Raw genomic sequence first — 14279 nt, 5'->3', positions numbered from 1 at the left:
ACGACCAAGAAAGAATTCTTGAGACATCTTTGGTGCAAAATGGTGGTTTATTAAAGCACGGAGACAGGACCCATGGGCAGAAAGAGCTACTGCACCGGGGTTGTGAGCGGTGGAGTTGCGGGGTGTCAACTTCTGCTTTGTCCTCAGCTTGCCTTCTGCTCCTTCATCAGTTGTATGACTTTTATAGGGCAATCCTGGGCACTTAAGTATTTACAAACTACAGTCTGGCCAGCAATAGAATATTGGATCTTCGGGAAAAAAGGGAAAAAACCTATTAATTACAACATATTGCAGGGGAAAATATAAAATTAGTTCCTCGGTTGAGTTTCACTGAGTTACCTCTCCTATAAATTATAGCTGGAAGAAAAATGAATCTGAGTAAATGCCAAGTTCTACTAAGTGATTAAGAGGAGTAATTGTCTTTAAAAGGGAACAGATCCAGCAATTATCAATAATTTTTTACTTAATACCCAATCTCCATGGTCCTGTAATCTGCATTTACAACCTCCAGGAACAACCAAGAGGAGTTTTTCATGCACTTCATTCCTTTGATTGCATGTGAATATACACTCCAGATCCTTCTTGGAGATAGGCAGGGTAGCAAAGAACATGGAGAACAGAGAAGATTATCAGTCTCTGCACAGGAAATCACATTGTCATCTGCTAGGTATTTATTGGGCTCTAATGTTGAGCAAACTGTATTCTTGATCAACTCATGCTGAGTGAGCATTGAAAGCTTTGTGAAATGCAGGCATGACTTGGGAGAATGAACTGTCTCTACCTTCTGTGCTCAGTGGGTGAACCATTAAAATGAACTCCCCACATCGCACTTCATTATCTGACTTGCAGTCCCACGGTCACTGACTCAGAGGATTACAAAAAAATATTGTTATTAGTTTCAAAGAAATGTTAGTGCTGAGTACTAAATGCCATTGCTACAGCCCGAAGGGTTTTCTGGGAAGAGGCTGGGCAACCCTTCTTGACAATGACCTGCTGTGTGTCAGGATTCCACTCCTGCAGGAGCCAGGGTGATGAGCTACACTTTCCCAAATATATTCCCCAGTATTTATTTGCTTGAGTTGAAGAGGAATGCAGTAGTCGTCCCTTATCCACTGTGGGGTGGGGGGTGGGGGGGATAAGTTCCAAGACCCTCAGTGGATGCCTGAAAGCGTAGATTGTACCAAACCCTATATGTATAGTTTTTTCCTATACCTACATGTCTATGATAAAGCTTAATTTATAAATCAGGTACACTAAGAGATTAACAACAATAACCAGAACAATTATAACCATATACTGCAATAAAAGTTACGTGAATGTTGTCTCTCTCTCTCTCTCTCTCTTTCAAAATATCTCATTGTACTGTGATGATGTGAGATGATAAAATGCCCACATGATAAGATGAAGTCAGGGGAATGACGTCGGCGCTGTGCCCTAGCATTAGGCTACTATCGACCTTCCCAACGTTTATCAGAAGGAGGAACATCCTCTTCTGGGCTGCAGTTGACCATGGGTAACTGAACCCAGAGGAAGTGAAACCGTGGATGGAGGGTGCTGGGGGACTATAGTACTCCGTAATAAGTCCCATTAGCAAGAAATGGCATTCCATCTTCTTGATGTGCCATTTCCCACGAGTTAAGGTTTTGCCATGCTGGTCCTGCCACCTCGCCATCTTGAAATAAGATTTTGCTCTCCTGGCTTTCATGCAGGTACAGATGACCCAAGAGAATTAAGGTGATTACCTGCCTCTTATTTACAGCAACTGCCTTAGGAATTCTAAGAGTTCGAACAACACAGGTTTGTGTTATTTCACACACTTTTCATACTGTAGTGGGGGCTACATGTTCTAGAACTTGGATCTTGGGTTATTTTGGCTTTTGAAACATAAGAGAAATTCAAAAGTATTTTGTTTTGGTTGTTGTTAATGCTCTTAATATTTCCAATCTATTGAGATTTTGAAAGACTGTCATCATGAGGACCAACTCTGAACTTAAAAGTATCTATTTTTAGGGGCACCTGGGTGGCTCAGTCGGTTAAGTATCTGCCTTTGGCTCAGGTCATGATTTCAGGGTCCTGGGATCAAGACCCACTGCAGCCTCCTTGCTCAGCAGGGAGTCTGCTTCTTCCTCTCCCTCTGCCCCTCCCCCAACTCATGCTCTCTCTCTCTCTCTCTCTCTTTCTCAAATTAAAAAAAAAAAAAAGTCGGTGTCTGGGTGGCTCAGTTGGTTAAGCCACTGCCTTCAGCTCAGGTCATGATCCTGGAGTCCCGGGATCGAGTCCCGCATCGGGCTCCCTGCTCGGCAGGGAGTCTGCTTCTCCCTCTGACCCTCCTCCCTCTCATGCTCTCTCTATCTCATTCTCTCTCTCAAATAAATAAATGAAATCTTTAAAAAAAAATGCCTGTTTTTAGATTTTTTTTTTCTTTTTAGCTGAATTGCTAGACTCTGAAATTTAGGGTGGTTGAAACGAGAGGATAAGTCAATGTTAGTCCATTGAGTCTTATTTAAAAATATGTACTTTTTATTGATTCCATCATTTTATGGATGAGGAAACTGAGACTCTGGGATGGGTCGCGTCTTGCCCAAGGCGTGGTGGCAGTGAGGGAATGGGAAAAACAGGACAATGTGTCTTGTCTGAAAATTCACTGTTAGGCAGAAAGACTTGTTAGACAAGTCCAAGATATTCACACTGATGATTACACCCAAGAAGAAACAGAGCACACATGTGATGAGCACTATGTATGGATGCTATGCTTGCCCCTTCATGCAATCTTGACCTAAAAGTACTATTACCCTCAATGAGTTGGTAGAGGTGGAGAGTGAAAGGACTGATGGGGCTCCTGACCTTATCTATTAGACTAGTTTGGCCATATATCAGGTCAGCCAATAATGGGGAAAAGAGAACAAAGAAAGAGGGCTGGGCACCTGGTGTATGGGTTCTTTTTTTTTTTTTTTTTTAAGATTTATTTATTTGAGAGAGAGAGAGAGAGAGCACACAGGGGGACGGACAGAGGGAGAGAAACTCAAGCAGAGTCCATGTTGACTGTGGACCCCGATGTGAGGCTTGAACCCAAGACCATGAGATCATGACCCAAGCTGAAACCAAGAGTCAGATGCTCAACCAACTGAGCCACCCAGGCATCCCTGGGTATATAGGTTCTAAAACATAGCTTCAGTCCTGCAGTCACTATTAGGTCTTATTTATTTCTGAAAACACTGTGTGCCAAGAATCATACCTTTTGTATTACTCTGCTAGGGCTGCTCTAATAAAAACCATAGGGGCCTCAAGGGTCAGCTCCTGCTTGAGTTTCTAGTGTGCTGCACTGCCTACAGATTTCAGACTCACCAGTCCCTACAATTATGTAAGTCAATTCTTTGAAATAAACCTCTTAATCTATATTAAAAAGAGAGAGAGAAATGGGGGGAAGAGAGAGAGAGAAAGAAAAGAACCACAGAATGGGTGGCTTAAAGAATTCATTGTTTATTGTTCTGGAGACTAGAAGTCCAAGCTCAAGGTGTTGGCACAGTTGGTTCCTTCTGAGGGTTGAGAAGAAATCTGCCCCAGGCTTGTTTCCTAACTTCTTATGGTTTCCTGGCAATCTTCGGTGGTTTCTTGCCTTGTAGAAGTATCATTTGACCTCTGTTTAAATCTTCACATGGTGTTCTCCCTTTGTGCATTTTTATGTTCAAATTCCCCTTCCTTTAAGGGCATTTCCTAAAAGGGCACCAGTTCATATTAGAATAGGGGTTCACACTACTGTAGTATGACTCATCCTAACTTAGCTAATTATATCGGCAACAGAGAATAAGGTCATATTCTGAGATATTACCGGTAGGACTTCAACAAATGAATCTTGGGGGTACACAATTCAACCCATAGTACCCCATTATCTTTGTGGCTTTCAACAAGCCAGTGACTTCCATGTTTCTATAATAACTAATTTACCCCAAGTGGGAATGAATATACATCAAAAAGGGAGTAGCCAAAGGATGTAATTTAGGGTAGGAGAGAAAAGTATTCTCTGAGGGACACCTGTCTGTGTACAGAAGTTTGATCTCCGGACAGTAAGGTGTCAGAAACTTCTCAGCAGGAAATAAACTGGTGATAAAATTTGCACAACGTATTTGTGAGCCCTTTTATTAGGATATTGATTGCTATGAGGCAGGAACCTTGACCAGACTAACTCATTTTTCATATAACTGATTATTGATCTTATAGTCTTAGAACAGGGGACAACTCTACCCCTTCTGCTCCCCAATTTGTGTAAGTAAATCTCTCCATTAGCTTTGCAGCTTTAACACCGAAGGATCTAGGAATAGTTTTCTACTCAATGTGCCTGAGAGCTAAAGCCAAGCATCTTGATATACTAACACTAACATTACAGCCACAGAAGAGTGTCAGCTTATTTGCTGGTTAAGTTACATATGGAAATCAGTTGTGTTGATGTGATCATACAGGAAGAACATTCAGAGCTACTCCGAGTGTTTCAAACACCGAATGTAGGAAATTCTATGTCTCAAGCAAACTGTTTAAAAGTAGCATCCTTTTTCTCAGAGGCTGATCCTCAAGTGTGAGATGAGAATCACATAGTACAACTATTGATCATTTGCTGTGCTAGATGCTTTCCTATTATTCTAATCCCCACAAGTCCTGTGAGATAAGGGGTATTATACTCATTTTTACAGATGAGAAAACTGAACTTAGAAACTGGCAAAGTAGTAGAACTCCAAAACTCTTCTTCCACTGTACATGCTACTAGACTACCTATGCCTTTAATTTTCCCCAATTTTTGTTTTGGAAACTGTGTGCCACTAAATTTCTCACTTGCTTAATATAGGGAGACGTCTGTACACTAAACAGGACCTGAGAGATTATCTGGTTGAATGATAGGACTACAAGTTTTGGCAAAAACATACAGCAGCTCAACCTTGAAACCCAGTTTTTGTAATCTCACTTCTTGTTTTGCCTGTGGGATTAATTCAAAGGCAGGTGTTTCCAAAAGTCTTCTGGTGAAGCCAAGTGCTGAAATCAGCAAGTATTGAACACCGATGAAGAAAGAATCTGTCAAACCTTTCAAAGTTAAAGATGAACAGATAGCACAGACTGCAGAAGACGCTTGCAAATATTATGCAACCAAAAAAGTCTTTGAGCTCTTTTCCCCCTGATGTTGTCATCAAGTTAACCTTTTATTGGGCCGAGCTGGCAAAGCGCGATGAGATGACAGATTTCCCACTGTTCTCCAGGAGTTCACATTGATGAGGGAACAGAAGGCAAGTTGAGGACAAAGCAGAAGCTGACACCCCACAGCCCCCCCTCCCATAGGATGTAAGTGACATTCCTCAGGCACTCCTTGCTGCCCTACAGCTATGGAGAGAAAAAACAAATAGTTAACTTGTAGAGATCACAATCCTAAAAGACATGAGTCTCCCTCAGTTTACTTACAAAAGCCTTAGCAATAGCTTCCAGAAGGGAATGTAAATTGTCTTTATAACCTGCAGCCCATCGACAGATACTTGAAGTGGGCAGAGTGTAATGTTCCTCCAGGAAGTTCCCAACTATCTTAATGTTAATGCCTTACTAGAGGGGTAAACAACTTTAACTTGACAATGGCAAGGCGTCTGGTATCTAGTAGGTCCTCTTTAGCATATGAAAGTTCTTTGGAAGCCTCCCTTTTTCCTTACCTCCCCCAGCCCCATAGTATATAATCAGCCACCGCTCACAACCCCGGGGCCGTGGCTCTTTCTGCCCATGGGTCCTGTCCCTGTGCTTTAATAAACCACCATTTTGCACCAAAGACGTCTCAAGAAGTCGTTGGGTCCGGACTCCACACCACTGAACTTCACCTATATTCCAAAACCTCACCATATGGCGCCCAATGTGGGGCTTTGAGTCTTTACATCTGGACTCTGAGCTTCAGTACAAAATTGGTGAGTACTTTCCTCTTCCTTTACTCTTATTACAGGCGCCCTTCAAGGAGTACGGTCTTATTGGAACACTTTCATATCAGTTGCTCAGGCTGCAATCCTCTAGCCCATGGCTACTCTATGGGGAGGAGAAAGTCTGCCTTTTGGCTGGAAGTTAGTACCCTGGCCGGGATGGTAATAAGACCCAGAAACTTGATGCCCTCTCTTTACTGCTGTCCTTACACAAAGTCGTCTGTCTTGGGCATGGGACAGCCACCTAAGTCACCAGGACGGCTGCCAATCTTAAGACTCCCGTGTGAGGGGCGCCTGGGTGGCTCAGTCGTTAAGTGTCTGCCTTCGGCTCAGGTCATGATCCCAGGGTCCTGGGATCGAGCCCCGCATCGGGCTCCCTGCTCCGCGGGGAGCCTGCTTCTCCCTCTCCCACTCTCCCTGCTTGTATTCCCTCTCTTGCTGTGTCTCTCTCTGTCAAAAAATAAATAAAAAATCTTAAAAAAAAAAAAAAAAAAGACTCCCGTGTGAGGTTTCCTTCTGATTGATCTAATGTGATCCCTTTCACATCCCTAGTCTAGCCACTTCTGGCCGCTGGACCTCCACTGGGAGCCGGCAGAAACTAGAACCCGATGGAATTAAAGCCCAACCAGGGATGTTTCCTAGGGAAGTTGGCTGTAAAGACCACATGTGTTGGAATGTCGCTTAGATCATGATGGATCTCTATCTTTACTGTTTTTCGTCAATGTCCTCTAACTACTTAAGCTACAAAATTGGATAATTTCCCCCTTGTAAAACTTTTCTAGTGTTCTCCATGGTTTAAAACAGTGGGTTCTTCAAGGTATTTCTTTTCTTTCTTTCTTTCTTTTTTTAAGATTTTATTTATTTGACAGAGAGACACAGCGAGAGAGGGAACACAAGCAGGGGGAGTGGGAGAGGGAGAAGCAGGCTTCCTGCGGAGCAGGGAGCCCGATGCGGGGCTCGATCCCGGGACCCTGGGATCATGACCTGAGCCGAAGGCAGACGCTTAACCACGAGCTACCCAGGCGCCCAAGGCAAGGTATTTCGGTCCATTCACCAGCACCCATCTAGAAGTCTAGAAGGTGATAGGGAAGCCGGGGGAGGGCAGGCCTCCCTCCTACAGGGGCCTTTAACGGTGGCGATGTTCATAGCGATTTTGTTAAGGGATGCCTTGGATCGCTTTGACACCAGGAACCTCTGACATATCCTGCACGTGGGACACCACCTGGGAGTCAGGAGGGGATTTTCTTTGGTAATGGACCCTCTCTAGCACCCTCTCTAACGTGGAATGGGAGCTTCTTCAGTCCCCAAGGATTCTCCTTTGGGATGCCTTTTAACCCATTGGAAACAATTCGGATTGCAAAATTTCGGAAAGTTCTGATCTGTAACACTGCATGGCTTCAGTGGGATCTATCAAGTTAGATCTCTTCTGCAGGAAACAGGGCAAATGGACCTGGGGTACCTTCATTGCTCCTACCTAGGCCTTCATTGCTTTACACCAGAACCCCAACCTAAGGGCCTCTTGCAGAATGTGATTGCCTGAATGTGGCCACTAGTAAACCCCCTCTTGACATATTGGATGATAATTATCTAAATAAACCTCCTCTGAATAAACCAAGGTTGCTGGAGATAACAAAGGCCCTCCCTAGCAAAGGGGACGCTGACTCTCTCTCTCTGTTCCTCCTAACAGATGTGGGGGCCTCTCCCTCACTCATTTCCCGGGTTAATGGCTATAACTGGAGCCAACTGTGGTTAGTCTATCTCGGGACAGGGACTTTAAGGAATATTCCCAAGCAGCTGCCGAAACTCCCTTTGTTTCAGGGAAATTCCTGGTCTTCTCTGCCCGACATGGACTGCCTATTCCCCCTTGTTAGTAGGAAAACATGGCGTCTGCGCCTCTGCTGGAGCTGCTGAGCTCTAAGACCGGGAACCCTTTCTCTGACTTCCAGCAGCACTTTGCCTCTTCTGTCTCCCTCCCCCTTCTTCTGTTTCTGCACCACCTTGGGTGCGGCCTGCATAACTGCCTTCTAGACCATCCTGTGCCTCAGGTACCATGGCTCCTTCTCCCTTCACAGTCAAGGAGGAAGAAGAGCACCCCCTGGACTTAACACCACCTACTCCAGATTTCCCCACCAGTGTCTCAGGTAAAAATTGACAATGGGGAGGATCCAGGTGGAACATAATTCAGTATTTGAACTAAGCTAAGTTTGTTGGTTTAATTAAAATAGTCATGTCTTTCAAGTTATCAACAGTAAACGGGAAAACTTCTTCTATCGAGGTTTGCTGAAGGCCAAATAAGCTTGTGTTATCTCTGTTGCAATTTTTTAGCAAAAAGATGACTAAAATGATGGTTAATTGTCTATCTCATCAAAGTTTTCATGGGTAATTGCTAAAATAGCTTTCAAAGTCTTTGGTAACCTGAAACTTTAAAGTTTGCTTGGATAATAAATGGCATTAAATCGTTGGACATATACATCTTTTCCAAATAGGATAAAATGCTAAACCATTGATTACTGGATGTAGGTTTGTGCTTTTGACTGCTTATTGCAAAAAACTAAGGATATTTAAATCTGTTGGTAATCATGTTTTGTGCTTAACTGATTCACAAATTTGCCATCTAAAGAATTCTGGTATAACAGTTCACAATTGGTTCTACTTAGTCTTCAATGGAGACTAAGGTTTTGAAGAGTACAAAATTCTGCTAAATAGACGAACTATGAGAGACGATGGACTCTGAAAAACAAACTGAGGGTTCTAGAGGGGAGGGGGGTGGGAGGATGGGTTAGCCTGGTGATGGGTATTAAAGAGGGCACTTTCTGCATGGAGCACTGGGTGTTAACTCACAAACAATGAATCATGGAACACTACATCAAAAACTAATGATGTAATGTATGATGATTAACATAACAATAAAAAGTAAAAAAAAACACCTTAAACTTAAAAAAAAAATTCTGCTAAATGTAATTAAGACTGATGGGAAATCTTTGGAAAAGAATTTTAGGTGTGGTCAGGATGGACTAAGATTAAAATGAATGGATTTTAAAGGTACACTGGTATAATATTGAAATTCTCTGTTCAAAAGACAAGGTTTCTTGAATTGTTCATCTGCTCTAGATAAGAAAATGTAAACAAAGGTTTTTTTCTCTTGTCTGTCCAGAAAACCAGTTTCTATGTTTTGTCATTATCAGGTCTTCGATCACTTGGTTAAAACTTCTCAATTTTAAAGGAGCTAAGTTTTGCTAACAACTATAGAACCATACATTTTGCCTTTCAGATCTCTTATTGTCACCTTGGTTAAATAAAAATAATTGTTTTGTAATGATCTGTAATCCTATTCAGGCATGTGTTATAACTTTCCAAGGTTTTAACAAACTTCCGAAGATTTAAATTGTAAATGAAGTCTCTTTAACTCATTAGGCCTTTTATTTGGTATGCTAAGGCACCCCGGAAGTACTGTTAAACAAATGATAAGCCTTGGGTTACATTGGATAAATGCTATAACTATTCTAGAGGTTATATGCAATTCCTAAAGTTTTAATATAAGGTCATCATCCCTCAATATTCTGGCTATTGGAGTGTTAAGTGTCACAGAAATAACCTGATTTCCTTGTCAGCTATATTGTAAACTCTCATCTCATCAGATCTCTAACCATTCTGAGTTTTTGTCATTTATAATTGTTCTTATTCTCTTGCAAAATGAGTTTCATCTTCAAAGAGATTCATAAAAAGGACTTTTAGGACAAATACAGGTATTCGGTATCTTTAAAATCCTAAAACTGAAATGGGTAAGAATTTCCAGAACTAAAGCTACACTCAAACTAAGTAAGAAATAGTAACTTGTGACTAAATGAACTAAAAAGATGATTATAGTTTTGTGACTCTTGCTTGAAACATTGCTGGTTCTCTAATGTTTACTCTTCCAGACTAAGGAGACTTTCTCTTAAGGTATCAATGACTTACAGAAATGTGATAAAATACTCCTTTGTAAACACACTGAAGCATTTATCTTTTCTCTCTACCTGAACCCTCTAAAATTAAAAAGGTCTCAGTAGTATTCTTTCTTCCATGGCTATCCTAGTCATTTGCGTAAGTTCAATAAGAATCTGTTCTACTTATAACAGGACACCATTGGAAACATGGGTTATTTTACCAAGGCTTTGACTGGAATGTCATATTTAAGAGAGACATGCATAGACTCAGATATAACCAAATAGCTTTAAGGAATTGAGGTTGACTTTATCAAACCTGGAGCCATAAAGCCCCTTGGAACTGTTGGCCTGATACCTTGCTTAGAGAGTTCCAGGCCACCTTACCAGGTGAATAAAGAATGTCACTTCCTGCCATGTGCAGGAACCTCAGGATACTTTGGGCACCTCATGAAGAGAAATTCACCCAAATCTACAGGTATTGCAGGCATGTCTGATGGCAAGTACTTGGCTTGGCTTCTGGTCTGGAGAGGCTACTAAAACTTCAACCTAGAGATTCCTTCCAACAAAGCAGATTCTAAAAGATCTATATGGTCACTCACTATTCTTGCTGACCTTATGTAAATAATTAAGCCAAGTTTGTTAAAAATGGACTTGTTTTTCAAATAAATTAGTCCTGATTTGGCTATCTCTGGAAATGAGGGTTATTTTAGAGAGAAAAATTTATGGTTCAATAGCCCACCTTTGCAGATGTTAAATCCTAGATCTGATTGTCTTTAAATGTTTGTTTACCTAAGCTAGACAACTTGAGGTAAACTTCAGAGAAATTGCACAATAGTTCATATAGACAATCTTTGTGCTTTTTATTCTGTGGGGATAATAACAGGGCACATGATTATTTAAACAGCGGGAAAATGAGATTGATTTCCCAATGACTGTATAACTCAGCTATCACCTTGACCAATTCTATGTGGCTGGGATCACGAAATCATTCCCTAAAAGCCAGAAGCATACCCCACTCCACAGGGGTTAACTATGGACTTATGGAGATAATGGATGGCCCCACTTTCTTTATGATTGGATTGTATGATGCACTTGGGGATGCCCTTACCTCTTGACAAGTCTTCTCCCCCGCTTGCCAGTGATTCCTTGTAATTAAGATATTAAGGCTAGACCTCAAAGAGGGCTTCTTTTTTTTTTTTTTTTAATTTTCACTCAGCTTTAATTACAATCACACATTTTATTTTATTTTTTTTTAAGATTTTTTTATTTATTTGTCAGAGAGAGAGAGAGAGCACAAGCAGGGGGAGCAGCAGAGGGAGAGGGAGAAGCAGGCTCCTCGCTGAGCAAGGAGCCTGATGTGGGACTCCATCCCAGGACCCAGGGATCATGACCTGAGCCGAAGGCAGATGCTTAACGACTGAGCCACCCAGGCGTCCCACAATCACACATTTTAAATTCAAACAGGTGACCAAAGGTGAAGCATTCAGAATGATCTGATTACAACAAATCTGGTTAACTGAAAACAAAGACTTCTCCATAAAAAATACATAGTTTCCTATGCATTCCTGTAAAATAGAACTAGATCTACAAAGTAATCTGAGTAACAGGTTGTAACTAGGGCAGTGTGACAAAAGTAAAAGGAAATGGCTTAATTCTTATAGATACATTAGATTTGATGGTGCTTCATAATCTGTTTACAAAAATAAAAAACCCATATGTTGTCTTGATTTGTAGGTTTCCTTCCCATGTCAGTAAAATGAAGAGCTTTTCCTTACATTTTTCATACAGGTAAATCTCGTAGCGTTAACCTTTAGGAAGGTTATTGCAAACTGGCCTCTTTCCATGGGCAGACAGCGACTCCTCATTTAATACAAGGTTGCTCGTCAGTGACATTTACAGCTCCATTATTATTATTCATCAACCTCCAGAATGCTCGGTAAGATTGTCAGGTTCCAACCAAGTAATTCCCCAGCAAATATCCTCTCATGTGTTTTGGAATTTTCCTTTGCATCTCAACATCTCCAGGTAACAGCTCCGTTACACCACTGAGAGCCAGTGTTCCTGCAGGGAACCAATATTTTGAAAACTAAGCATTTTCACAGAATGGTAGTTGAAGATTTTCAGTACTAGAACCCTGCCTCTTTCACTAATCTGGTTTGCACACAGCTCCACCTGGGCAGAGTACCGCTCAATCTCAGACAAGTTCGGGGACTGCCCCCCCCCCTTTTTTTTTAAAGATTTTATTTATTTATTTGACAGAGAGACACAGCGAGAGAGGGAACACAAGCAGGGGGAGTGGGAGAGAGAGAGAAGCAGGCTCCCCGCAGAGCAGGGAGCCCAATGTGGGGCTTGGGGCTCGATCCCAGGACCCTGGGATCATGACCTGAGCCGAAGGCAGACGCTTAACGACTGACCCACCCGGGTACCCCGGGGACTGCCCATTTTCAAATAATCTTTTGATCTACCACCAGGGTTGTGCCTCCCAAGTCCAGACGTAAAAAAGTCAAAGAGGGCTTCTTGATGTCTTCATACCTCATAGTTATATTTATCCTAGAAGCCACCTCTATAAATGTACAATTACAAGTAGAGGCTTTAACCAAGCATACAACAGCCCTCTTGGTAGGAGCCTCAAATCTCACGATGGGACAATCCCTGTCTGTAATGACTCCACATCAGGTCCAGAATGTCTTAGAGACCAAAGGCCACCAATAGATGATAGGAGGCTGACTCATTAAACACCAGGCGATGCTTACAGATATGCCTAAAATAATACTTGAAACCTGTCAGACTTTAAACACAGCTACCCTTATGCCTGGACCTGACCATTGTACTTCTATGAGCATAACTGCTCAGAGGTTATTGAGTTGACCAGATTTAAGATGCCCCTATTAAAATTGCAAATGATAGCGGTTTACTGATGACAATAGTTTCATGGAAAAGGTAGTAAGAAAAACTGGGTATGCTATAGTCAGTCTAACTCAAGACTGTTGAGGCCAAAGCCCTGTCAGCAAACATGTCTGCCCCCAAAGCAGAATCAGTAGCCCCCACCTGTGCTTTGCTATTGGCAAAAGCCTTAAAAATATTTATACTCCAAATATGTCTTTCTAGTCTTATATGCCCTTGGAGCAATTTAAAGGAAAGGGGATTATTATCAAGCCATAATTCCCCAATCAAATATGGGCCTAAAATTATTACAAATTCAAAGGATGGCCCTCCAAAACCAAATAACCCTTAATGTCCTGACTGCAGTTCAAGGAGGCCCAGTATTAAACGGCTGGCTCCTGGCTGGGACCCAGTGGCTATGCAGCTCTAACCTGTGGCCATGGCTTCCCCCAGACTGGATAGGCCGCTGTACTCTGGGTTTTGCCTGGATGCATGGATGCATTATTAAAACCTTGACCAACCCAGCTAACCTTTGAAATTTAAAACCATGGTGGACATGTTCTGTGTCTCATTGGTATAGCCACCTAGCATCCATCCTTTTTACCTCTTTGAGACTGGAGAATGTTGTTTGACCTCGGAAGCTAAGCAGGGTCGGGCCTGGTTAGTACTTGGATGGGAGACACATGGAAACTCCTAAGTACATGGTCAAAGCCCTAAATGCTGCCCAAAACAGTAGTTCTCTACTAAAAACTGAAATGACTCAAATGCAGAAAGCAGTTCTATACAATAGAATGACATCAGATGTTTTAACGGCTGCACGAGGTGGAATGTGTGCTATTACAAAGACAGAATGCTGTGTGTACAGTCCAGCTTACCATAAAAGACTTCTGGGTTTCTACCTGACATGAATACTTTAGGGATTGCTTTAAACTCCTGGACTGGAAGAAAATTATCAAAGGTCAATATCAAAGATCTTTCATTCCGATTTCTTTCTCATTATAATATTAGCCTTATTTTGTTGTCATTTCTGGTGTCTCCCTGCCTAGTGTCAAGGCGCCTTCACTGCCAGAACTTCCAGCCAACCGATGATCTTTTCTACTCAAGGAGGTTCGCATACGTTGACGGCGCTGGATTCAGCTGCCTCCCCCTTTTGTAACTCCCCTACACATTCCCCAACTCACCAATATTGACCCATAGGTAGGGACCTCTTTACGCCCCTATTCAGCAGGAAGACGTTACAGAAGATAAGACCTTCCACCTTCAACAACCTTCAAGATTTAAGGGTCAAAATTGCTCGGGGGGAAATGATGAGGGAACAGAAGGCAAGCTGAGGACAAAGGAGAAGCTGACACCCCACAACCCCCCCACCCCCATAGGATATATGTGACATTCCTCAGGCACTCCTGGCTGCCCTAAAGCTAAGGAAAAGAAAAACAAATAGTAAGACATGAGTCTCCCTCAGTTTACTTACAAAAGCCTTAGCAATAGCTTCCAGAAGGGAATGTAAATACAATTAAATGTCTTTATAACCTGC

The sequence above is a fragment of the Mirounga leonina genome, unplaced genomic scaffold (assembly GCF_011800145.1).
Source record: "Mirounga leonina isolate KUSES-001 unplaced genomic scaffold, KU_Mleo_1.0 Mir_94, whole genome shotgun sequence".
NCBI lineage: Eukaryota > Metazoa > Chordata > Mammalia > Carnivora > Phocidae > Mirounga > Mirounga leonina.
The sequence above is the reverse complement of the archived record's forward strand: the minus strand, read 5'-3'. Positions refer to the sequence as shown.